General features: G+C 49.1%; 1 long non-coding RNA gene across 1 annotated transcript; it reads right to left on the bottom strand.

Annotated features, from left to right (window-relative positions):
- Positions 1-1,144: 1,144 nt before the first annotated feature.
- LOC144932291 (uncharacterized) lies at positions 1,145-8,251 on the bottom strand. The gene is made up of 5 exons (XR_013636898.1): positions 8,185-8,251; positions 5,174-5,230; positions 2,706-2,834; positions 1,860-1,943; positions 1,145-1,327 (listed from the first exon to the last, which is right to left on the bottom strand). It is a non-coding gene; the product is annotated as an uncharacterized LOC144932291 (long non-coding RNA).
- Between the last annotated feature and the right edge of the window lie 3,712 nt (positions 8,252-11,963).

The raw sequence follows: 11,963 nt of genomic DNA, 5'->3' as shown, positions 1-11,963 counted from the left end.
TTTAGAAGCGTTATAAAGAGTAGATATTTTTTTATGTTTTTTTTTTTTACTAAAGCCAGTGTTAAGTGTGTGTGATGCTTAAGTGTTAGAAATTCTAAGTCGGTGTGAGTGGCGGGCTTCGTGATCAATGGCACTGAATAAATTGCGCAAATGGGATGCAGTAAGATTGGCAGGCCCTGTGGAATTTTAATTACAGCTTGCCAATCAATGCCAAAGCTTATTTTTTTTGGTCGTGCGGGGTTAGGGGAAGAAAGTGCAATTGTCTGTAAACAGATAAGTATCGTGATCTTGGGAAAGCTCAACTTATATTCCAGAGATTATATCAGAGGCATATACGTTTACTTGTGGGTTTGTTGTAAGCGTAATAGGTGTTTTTGTGGCTTTAATATGTTGGAAGCAGCTGCTTAAATGTTGATGAATAAAAAAACCAATGCGATTAAATATCTATTAATAGCTGTGACCTTTTGTATTAGCTCAAATCTGCATTCGGGTATTTTTGACTACTGTACAGCAGAGATCTAAATGTAATTACAATAAAAACATTTTTTCCAATTTATTTCTGGCGGTTTCGTTTGTGGATAATACATGGACTGCCGATCATTTTTCATAGGTACTTTAGGACCCCCCATGCCTTTATTACGATAATAATAATAGCTTTATCTCATATGGCATCATTCATGCAAATTGCATCTCAATAAGCTGGAGAGTGAAGCACATCAACAGAAAATGGTCGGAACACAACGGAGACGACGCATAAAATGAGATCCATGTGGTAGAGGAGGGGGGGGGAAGAACTCAGTATCATGGTAAACACGGGGGGGATAAGTCACAAGCGGGATTGTGGAAATCTGCACTGAACCATTAAAGCCTTCTTAGTTCTTTCGGTAAAGTCACGTAGAATGGAAATAATAAAATAAAAAAAATAAACCAATAAAATAATTCTCACGACGTTTCGGCCACAACGCAAGCATCCGTCCTCAGGTGGAGAACAGGTCTGTCGAGAAGACAGTCTGAATGACACGCCCTCGGCTTGGAGCGACCGAAAGAACCAATAAGATGAATCCCTGCAGTCACGAAAGCTTTAAATCATTAAGGCCTTGTTCACAAATGCAAAGCTTAGGAGAAGCACGCACCGCGGCCGCACACATTCGTCACGCTGCCAGTGGAATTGCAATTATACGGTGATGATGATGGTGCTTCGAGCGAGAGGTCTGGATGATGAACACTTGCGTCCGTGTGTTTGCTGACGTCGCTCGGGCAGCAATGGGAGGTTGCCTCCGCCGTCTCCATGGGGCCCAGGTGAATCTGAACGCTGCTACGCTCCAATCTGTAATTACATCCATGACGTTTGTTTTGTGTTTATATAATACGATTGTTTCAAACGGGGTAATTGACGATCATGCTTGTACTGCTGAGGGTGTAATACGTGTCGTTAAAAGCCTTGGTGGCGTTGAAATAAATACGTTTCGTTGGCTTCCCCCCCCCCCCGTAAATATGTAATTTCGTAACTTAACATTCTGCATCATAACATTCCGTAAAATTTTGCGACAATTTGAAACATCTGTTGCTCGGACACAAAGAGTTGAGTGAGAGTAGTTTGGGACTGCTTTTTTTGAAAACTGAACATCATCCGTTCGGATTAAAGGTATTCGTTTTAAATCATGAACAGCGTCATCAAACACGTTGCAATCATGCACAGCAGCTGCTCGGGAAATGATCAAAATTGGCGACGGAACCTCGTGTCGAGCGATGCGCGCGACCGGCAGGAACCACGTGCCGCTCTGTAGCGAGGGAGGCTGCATTTGGAGTGTTGTTTATCTGCCGCTGCTGCTGCTGCTGTTGTTGTTGTTGTTGTTTACCTACTCCTTCAACATCCGAGCGAGCTGCACGGTGGGCAGGAGCGTTGCCAGCAAGTCCTCCGCCGCCTGCATCACGGCCGCTACCTGAAACGAGACACGGAGGCACCTCACGGGAAGTTGTATCCCGGGGCGGGCGGGGGGTTTGCACCGCGCTCGCGTGCGCCCAACGATTCGCTCGCGGCACGAACGGAGCTCTCTTTCCCGAAACGTCGGACGCCACGACGAAACGGCGCGCGGTCCAACGAGAAAGGGCGGCCGCGAAAACGCCGCGCAAGTAGCGCAAATGCGGCAAGTCCGTTCATCGGCAATTGATGTTGCACATACATAAAATACCGTATGTTTACGTATTTGTAAAAGAATATGGTATTTTCGTGTTATGTTGACTTTACATATGATAAAAATATGCTTTATCAAATAGTTCACGCTTGTCCATGTTTATATAGGGCGCCACGGTGGTGAGATGTTAACTATCTCGCATGGTATACAGGAGCGCATGGGTTCGATCCTGGCCTGCATGCCTCGAAATTTGGAGACCCCGTGGCCGCGTGGATTTTTCTCCGGATCCTCTGGTTTTCCCCTCCACATTTAGAATCAATACGCGGTAACCACCATCACGACGACGATAATATCAATCGTCAAAATGTGTCCCCCATTCTATTGCACCCGTAGAGCATAAACACAAACCCCCACACAGCCGGATTGCTGGCTTCCACAGCACACTTCACAAATCGGTGTCCTCACGTGAACCTGGACGGAGCGCTCGCCTCGGCTCGGCTCCTCTCTCCAGCACCCTCCACAATCCCCCACCACCACACCCCACCAGCCTACCACCACCACCAGAGTTACCTTTGCAGTTGCCTCCTGAACGGGGACAGTGCTTGCGTCTCGCACGGCCGTCACGCACAGCCTCGCCTGCTCCATGCCCAGCCTCGCCTGCTCCATGCCCAGCCTCGGCTGCCCCTCGCCGCGCGCCAGCTGAGACCGTCCCAGGCCCCGTCGGCACCCCAGTGGCCGATCCGCACAGATTCCGATTTGTGGACAGAGAGAGAGGTCAGCGTGGGGTTCCACGACGCGATGACCTCGTCCGTTGAGTTATCGCTGTCCCTCCCGGTAGGCCTCGGCAAGGTAAGGCAAAAGGTAAAAACAACGAGCCTATCTTTACCCTACCTTTTACCTTACCAGAATACAATCACTCTACCCTACCTTTTACCCTTTAGCAGGTAAGGTAAAAGGTAAAAAACAACGAGCCTACCTTTTACCCTACTTTTTACCCTTACCCCATACAAATTACCCGATTACAGGGTAATTACTAGGGAACTACACATGAACAAGGTTTATAACGGTAAATGCTAGGTAGAGCGCTTTATTCATATAGAATACTCTCGATGATTCCAATTTTACACGCTTGTTGTCGTTGTTGTCATTGTTGTTGTCGTTGTATCCTCAAATCTTGTAACACAATTTTAACCCACTTCCTAATGTGGTATCGACTGCAAACTTGGTATACTTATGTCATACTGATGACAACACTATATTCTGTCATAAAATATATATATTTTTAAATATTAATTTTTATATGTTATGTTTCGGCTTGGGTCTAATTGTCCACGCTCAACTAACATTGGCTGTAATTGGCCACGGTCCCATACGTTATGGCAAGCTTCGGGGCCACTTCCTGGAGTCGTAGAGTTCTGCCATTACTAGTACATTTAATAAAAGCGTGTTTTTTAAAAAGTTTTTTTCTATATTACTTATTAAATGGAGGCCACGGACTGCGCCACGGAGCTTTTAGTGGTAAACTAGGTACCGTATTTACCGGGTAATACTTCGCGCTACCTTTACCCTACAGGGTAATTCTTCCGTGCTACCTTTAACCTACTCTTTACCTTACCCCTTGGCATGTCGACACCTTTACCCTTTACCCTTTTACCCGGTAAAAAGGGTAAATTACCCTACCTTGCCGAGGCCTACCTCCCGGTGCGTGTCTGTGTGGTGCGTGTGTGTGGTGCGTGTGGCGTGCGTGTGTGCAGTGTGTGGCGTGCGTGTGCTGTGGTGTGTGTGTGTGGGGTGTGTGTGGAGTGTGTGTGGTGCGAATGGGGAGCGGTAGTGTAGCAGTTAGCGCTACGCTGCGCTACGAACTCGACGACCCGAGTTCGATTCTCGCTCACGGCCAACACGCAGCGACGATTATCTGAACCGGTCATGGGCCTCCCCTAGGTCGACTCAGCCTCAAATAAGTACCTGGTGCGGTGCGTAGTGCAGCTGGGGAGACAGAGGCGGCAGGGCGTGGTGCTGGCCACCTGCCCACACCCTCGTTGTGCCGTTCTGGCCTTCATCAGGTGCTCGCTAACAGCACTTGCCCCAACAGTCTGCTGAGGCTATACGGGGGATCTTTTTTTACTTGCGTAGTAAAGTAATTGTATTTTTCCATTTGCTATACAACCAGATATGACAAATCGCTAACCTTAAACACCTAAGTCGTTCATAAAAGTTGAAGGCGGTATAGTACTTTAGTAATAGAGCAAGTGCAGAATCACTGACACGGAAATGATAGCTTGAAAGCATTTAGCGCAAGGGCCCTTGAAAGTCTTAGGATAATCCGGCACTGTAACCAGGGCGTGCTAATTTAAAGGAGGCGGTGCATGGCCCAGCGGTAGCGTGGGAGGCGGTTGCTGCAGAGGCTCGCGGTCGAATTCCGGCAGGCCGCCCTGGTTAATACTCTTAACAGAAAACTTTATACGTGGTGGTCCAAATTTGCCAGCGTCGTGGTCCAAAAGCGACTTGTAAAATTACTTAATTGTGGGAACTTAGCAGGACCCTGTTGAAAGGAGTTGAGCAGCAAAAGCCTGTCCTGGGTAGACACGTGTAATAATAATGATGAGTATTCTTGGTTCTTTCGGTAAAGTCACGTAGAAGGGAAATAATAAAATAATATAAATATAAAACAATACAAATTCTCACGACGTTTCGACAGCAACACAAGCAATCATCATCAGACCTGATGATGATTGCTTGACTTTACCGAAAGAACCAAGAATATGAATCCCTGCAATCACGAAAGCTTTAAATCTAAATAATGATGAGGTGAGAGTTTTATTGTGGTAAGTGGTAGAGCATGGATCAGCTGATCTTAATCTGGATGCATTGCACGCTCCGGTGTTGAATTGTCCCGGACCAGTAGAGTATGCATGTTGAACATCTTTCGCACCGCACGTTAGCCAACCGCGCTAATCGGAGCTTTTAAATGCTTCACGAATCTGTGCGGAGCAAGCCAAACCACGTCTTGCAAAACAGCACAGCCAACGATTCCATACCTTACTCATAATGTTTTCCAACAAGGACGACAACTTCACGCACTCATCTGCAAGTACCTGTGGAGGCATGAGCAAGGAAATGTATGCTTCATTATTACATCAGCTGCTTCTGAACAATGTAAAAACAAGATGCATGTTTTTGGGGAACTTGTATATACGTAATAAAAAATCACAACATCTTCTGGGTTCTTTCGGTAAAGTCACGTAGAAGGGAAGTAATAAAATATATAAAATAAAACATATTAAAATACAATTCTCACGACGTTTCGGCCACAACGCAAGCAGCCGTCCTCAGGTGAAGAACAGGGCTGTCGGAAAGACAGCGTCAGAATGAATTATTTCCCTTCTACGTGACTTTACCGAAAGAACCAAGAAGATGAATCCCTGCAGTCACGTAAGCTTTAAATCGAAATTAAAACTAAAATCACAACAGTTGTTTTTCTTTAAAATAGATGATTTATAAAGTCTTCGCAATGCTGGACTAAGGTCTTCGCACGCCTTCGTGACCCACCACGGTCCTGCGATGCCACAACCCATTTCGCGAACCTAAGGGGTTGTTCGTCCACAGTTCGACTCCACATTCAAGCGTGGCAGTCGACACAACGGCAAGTTTCTCAAATCGCCTCCGGTATAAATGGCTTCACCGCCATAGTCGACGCGCAGGTTAGCGTGTGGTGATGTGATAACGCGTGGGTATGCCCACCTCTACCAAATACGCACAGCTGGTAGAACAAACACAGCCCCCCTCTCTCTCTAGAGCTCCTTCGAAGCGGAGGTCCCCTTTCCGCCAGCAGTGACGTGAGCAAGCAATTGCAGGGCTGCGCCTTTGGCCAGTACCCCGTGCGCGATGCGCTACACAACTCCCCAATTATGCGTTGCCACTGGATCTGCCCACGGGTGTCTTTTGTTGTTTTTGACACCTCAACGTAGACCCTCAGGGAAGAATAACCGCTGGCATATCCACACGCAGTGCCCTCTCTCTCTCAGGCTAATGCACGCAACGTGCTTCGGAGCCAAAGATCCCGCATGGAGCATTAATCAGGCGACTGGGACAGGTGTTGTAAGCGAGCAGCACCTATGAAGGCCGGCACGGCACACGAGAGGGTGGGCTGGCCAAGACCACGCCCGAACGCCTTTGTCTCCCCAGTGGCGATGTTCACACACCGCACCAGGTACTCACTTGAGGCCGAGTCCACCTAGGGGAGGCCCAGAACCGATTCAATATAATTCGTCACTGATGTGGACCGTGAGCGGGAATCGAACCCCGGCTGGCCGAGGTTTGTAACGCAGCGCGCTAACCGCTGCACCACCGCTCCCCACTACACTACACACGCTCGAGGCGGAACGCGCGGGTGCCCAGCCACGAGCAGCATCCCACGGCTTCCTTTTCAAGGCAGAGACTGAACCCCCCAAATTGAGGGGCCCCCGTCGCGACCAGGAAGGCAGAGAGACCCGCGGAGGGAAACGTGGTGAGCGGGCTTGGAGCACGTTCAGTGGCGTTGTTGCGGAGGCTCGCGGGTTCGAATTTGGCAGTACCGCCCTGCTTATAACAAACGAATCACAATACCTTGCTGGATATCGTCGAGGGGCATAAAGCAGATTCTGGCTGGCCATCGAACAAAGGCGGCGGTCACCGCATCGCGTGCTTTTGCGGCCGTCTGGAACGCTCTTCCTTCCGATATTGGAAGCCACTGGTGCTATGCACTTCTAAATCATCTAGATATAAAACTCATTTTAGATTTGTGTGGTAGTCTGTTGTCCTTCCCCCCGCACCTCCAATTAGCACGGTCGGCTACGTACGGTGCGAAAGAAGTTCAACAAACGTTAAAGAGGAGCCCCGTGAGGTCATTCGGAAATGGTAGGCCATTGTGTGCCGACGTCATAGTCCAATTTTTTGTTCTTCAAAATTAGAAAAATTACTCGATTGGGATTACACGAAGCAAGACGTGCAACCCGCCGCCCCCCCCACCCCCCGACTGAAACTACTGCAGACTGTGTCTGTGCAACATCGCGGCTTTCTTTGCGATAGCATTGCCGCTATAATAATGCGAGCGCGAATGCGCAATGGCAGCGACACATTATCCTGGATTAAAAACGAGTTCATTGTTTGAAATAGCCACTGTGCCAGTGCTCAAAGTGAACCGCTGGAGAACAATGGGCTCATCGCTCTGGGCAACGTTGAGTGGCTTCGCGATGAGAATGGACAAGCACGGTTGTAGTAGCAGCGGTCACGGTGATACACCGGCTAATATTCACAGCTTAGACGCGGTGTAGAGATGTTAACGACCTCGCCTGGTATGCAGGAGGTCGTGAGTTGGATCCCAACCCTGACGCCTGCTGTATATTTGGAGTTTGTGTGTGTCTCTCTCTCATCATCATCACGGTGGCTAGGAGATGTTAACGCCCTTGCCTGGTATGCAGGAGGTCGTGGGTTCGATCCTAACCCTGACGCCTGCTGCTGTATATTTGGAGTTTGCATGTTCTCCCCGTGGTCGCGTGGATTTTTTTCCAGGTCCTCCGGTTTTCTTTCCTCCACATCTATAAACATGCGCTTAAGAGTATTTGGCTGCTATAGTTTTCCACGTTATGAGCCAATTCGTTGACCTATCATTTGTGGCCAGGTCGCTTCTGAAAAAAAAAGCTGCAAAAGTCAGTGGTGCCTGACCTGTTGGTGGTATATTAAAACAAAAAGCTTAAGTTTTAGTTTATCAGAAACAGAGCGGAAAATTTTAGATGAACGCGCGCGCGAATATCAACGCAGGGCACCTTGAAAACATTTCCCAGCGATGCATATTCAAGAGTTTGCAATCACCCCGCAATTCAGGCCTGCTCGGTGTTTTCTCTCTCTCTCTCTCTCCCCGAACATTTGCATGCATCATCTTTTGTTCTCCTAATGACACGTGCGTGCGTTCGTGCGTTCTGTTGACGCGCATTCATTGCCCGCGTTGCGCCATCGCCGCCCCCGCTGAATATTGACGGTGTGCGACGATCGTTCCGTGTTCACTCCTTACCGCGGCCTTCTTGAGAAGGTCGGGCGTGCATTTGTGCAGTCCTCCTCCTCCACCTCCTCTGTAGGCGATACACAGATAGGGGCAGGCATTTGACGCGTGAGAGACACCACAGACAGCCGTCAAAGTCATTCGTCGCTTTGTAAGTCACGGACCGGACCCCGGTTGAGAACATTATACCGGGCATTCTTAGTCGTATTGTTATTATTTTTATTCTGCTTGTTTGCCCAGGAAAGCCTCGCCGAGTCTCGAGACTATTTTTCAGTCGGGTGAAGCCAACATTGTCAAAGCAGGTGTGGGGGGGGGGGGTTTCTCTGTGTGTAATCCCAATTGAGAAATGTGCAGGTAACCATTCAGCATTTGGAAGTGTTTGACAAAGAACAGTTACATCGGATTGATTTTTAGCTACGCGAGGAAACCAGAGAACCGGGAGGAAACCCATGCAGAACAGGGGGAGAACATACAAATTCCACTCGCACAAAGGCATCCGAGTCGGGAATCAAACCCAGGCACTTGTAGCCGAGAGGCACGCGGCGTGTTAGCACTGCGCCACCGCACCGCCCACAACTTTGTAGAGAGACGTCAAGCCCTCGGAGATCTGGTAACCCTGTCGTCAAATATACAAAAGCGTGCACAGAAAGGCACTCGGCCTGTGTGCTTCATGCGTAAAAAACCATCGGCAAAATGTGACGAGACTCGAAGCGGTAGTTATACAGTCCCTATGAGGACTAATCAGCACCGTTTTAGTCACCAATGCTGACTGAGAAAGACGATGACTCTGAATGCGGATGAAACGGGTGATGATGACTGAGAGGACCACAATGCATTTCTTCATAGAGCTGCTGCTGCTGCTGATGATGATTTTTAAGACATAACGCACAGAGGCTGTGTGTGGTTTGTGTGCACGTTTCTGTGCGCTTATTGTCTGAACCTCAGCTTTTCCGGCCCGCACTATTTTGCTCTCGCGACTTTGCTTTTCTCGTCAATTGTTATAGATTTTGATCGAACATTCACAAACACCGCGCTGTACTACGTGGTACCTTCCCTGTTCTAACTGTACTTCTCTCCCCCCCCCCCCCCCCTATTTTCAGTTTTTTTAAAAATCAACTATCGAGTCTTTGCCATGCAGGTCAGTGCAGAGTTGCCCGTGGCTCAGAGGTTGCCCCGTCTCTTGCGTTCCATAAATGGAGCGATTTCACGGCGCAATTACCCGGACGGTTATGCAACCACGCGTTACGTGGGCACACGGCACGGGGGTCATCCCAAGCGGGTGGGCAACTCGGAGACAAACCGAGCCGCCACGTGAGGTCCACGCGGTTAACGTGTACGCCACGAACAAGATGATCAATCGCCACCTGGGAGCACCCGCTGTGCATTTGTTTCTGGTGTACGATCAACAACAGCTTGCCCTGAAAGTGCGGGGAGGGCCTGGCAATCACATCACGCCGGCGTGATAGAACCACTTGCCCTTCGTTTCATTTGAACTTTGCCGGGCGGTTACAGGTGGTTTGAGGACTCAAAGCACAGGCGCGAGGTTTAGAATTAAAATTCCAGCCGTGGGTCGACTCAGCCCATTGTTCCTCTCTGGGGATCGATACAGTGAAGTGGATGTGTATATAAATGCATGCATGCACCGTACGTAGCCGACCGTGCAAATCGGAGGTGAGGGGGAAGGACAGCAAACGTAGCACACAAAAAGCAGTTCTAATTAAATGAGTTTCTAATCCAGATTTAAAAGCGCACAGCTCCAGTGGCTTCGTAACATCGGAAGGAAGAGCGTTCCAGACGGCCGCATAACACACACAAAACACACACTGTTATAAAAAGAAATAAAATCGTGAGGTTTTCCTGGATAACATTATTATTATTATCCTTGGTGTTATTACTCAGTGGTAGCGCGTTCACCGCTTGTTGCTGCAGGGGTTCGCGGTTGAAATCCGGCAGGCCGCCATGGTTAACACTGCGGCGTGTGTTGACCGTTAAAGATCCCGTGGCATCGCTCAAAAGCAGAGAAGGGCCATTGCGTGTCGGCGTCAGGCTCCAGATTTGGCAAAATTTTGCTCATTTACTCGGCAAATCGCTCGATTGGAAAGTGCATAGACATTGCCACCCAAAAAACTTGGCAGGGCCCTCCTGAATAAGGGTCTTGAGACTCGGCGAGAACCTTTGCTGGGGCAAAACAAGTCTTAAGATCGACAACAACAACAATAATGATTTCGATTTAAAGCTTTCGTGACTGCAGGGATTCATCTTCTTGGTTCTTTCGGCAAAGTCACGTAGAAGGGAAGTAATAAAATAATAAAAATAAAACACAATAAAATAATATATATATGCTCCAAGCTCGTGTGCTGTTTCATTCAGACTCTGTCGCCTCGACGGACCTGGTTTTCACCTGAGGACGGCTGCTTGCGTTGTGGCCGAAACGTCGTGAGAATTATTTTATTGCGTTTTATTTTTATTATTGTATTACTTCCCTTCTACGTGACTTAACCGAAAGAACCAAGAAGAACAATAATGATATAAAAAAAACAGTGACCACAATAACACGAAACTTTGCGGCGGCGGCGGTGGCGGCCACCGGATCGGCTCACTTGGCGAGGAGGCACGTGGCGTAGGCCGCGTTGCACACGTCCTGCACACAGAGGAGCACGGCCGCGTCCTCCTTCTCCTCCTGGCCACCGCCACCCCCACCACGGGGCCAGCGCTCCACCTCGGCCTCCAGCTCGCTCGTGTGCTCCCGCACGCCGCCGGCCAGGCGAGCCACCTCCGCCTCGTCCTGCGCGCGCGTCAGCCCAACAAGCCAGCGTCGTCGCCGTCATCTGTCACCAGCAGCAGCAGCAGCTGCACCTCCAGCCACCACTCAATTCTGAACTCCTGGGCGAGGGATGCTCTTCGTGCACCAAAGGATAAACTTGAACCGTGCAAATTTTGACTTGAAACTTTCGTGACTGTTGCGATCGAAACGTCGGGGGGTTTTTGTTTTTGCTTTTATTAAAAATGTAATTTTTTTTTTATTTCTTTTCTATCTACGTGACTTTACCGAAAGAACCAAGAACAGAACCGTGCACTTATATGTCTTGTAAACGAGCCTCAGTGAATTTCCAGCTTTAATACAGTAGCAGGAGGCCGCGGTAGAACTGCATTTGTATTCTAGCTTCCCGCTAACCAAGTAGCCAAATTGGAAACTGCTGATAGTCACATTGGCAAACAGCAATTTTTTCGCGTGTTTTTCACGACAAAATGTCAAATGGGTCTCAGGTTTCCGCTGTATTTGATGAAGAGGCTTTACAATAATTTCCGCCGCTGCTACGACGCCACCGACGAAGCAGTACAAAACATGTTTACTCGAATTCATCGGAACGATATCGTGTCACGAATCTCATGCATTTGTGAAGCGACGGTTCGCGCAGGGCAAGGCAAACACGCCCAGACCCCCTCGCAGCGGTGCTTCGTTTGGCGTCACTGGAATTGGTTTAATTTGCCAGAGCGTTCAGGACGAATTCATTAACTCGTAAAACGAACGCAAACCCGATTCTCTGGGACGAAACCTGGCGATTTGGCATCCGAGCGGTGAATCTGAACCCCCACCCCCCCTCTCGAGCTGAGCCACTGCACATCCATCTACGTGTAGTGGTGGTTTTGACGTGCGCCGACTGTGACAGTGATAGATCACGGGGCGGCGCGGGGTGCGGGGTTGGGCACGCGTTGTGGGCGTGGTGTGGACGCGCGCGCCGGGAGTGACAGATGACGGTGCGGCGCGGCGTGGCGCCCGGCGATTGGTC

Source organism: Lampetra fluviatilis, chromosome 1 (genome assembly GCF_964198595.1).
Source record: "Lampetra fluviatilis chromosome 1, kcLamFluv1.1, whole genome shotgun sequence".
Classification (NCBI taxonomy): Eukaryota; Metazoa; Chordata; class Hyperoartia; order Petromyzontiformes; family Petromyzontidae; genus Lampetra; species Lampetra fluviatilis.
Note: the sequence above shows the minus strand (reverse complement) of the source record. Positions and strands in the feature narration are given on the sequence as shown.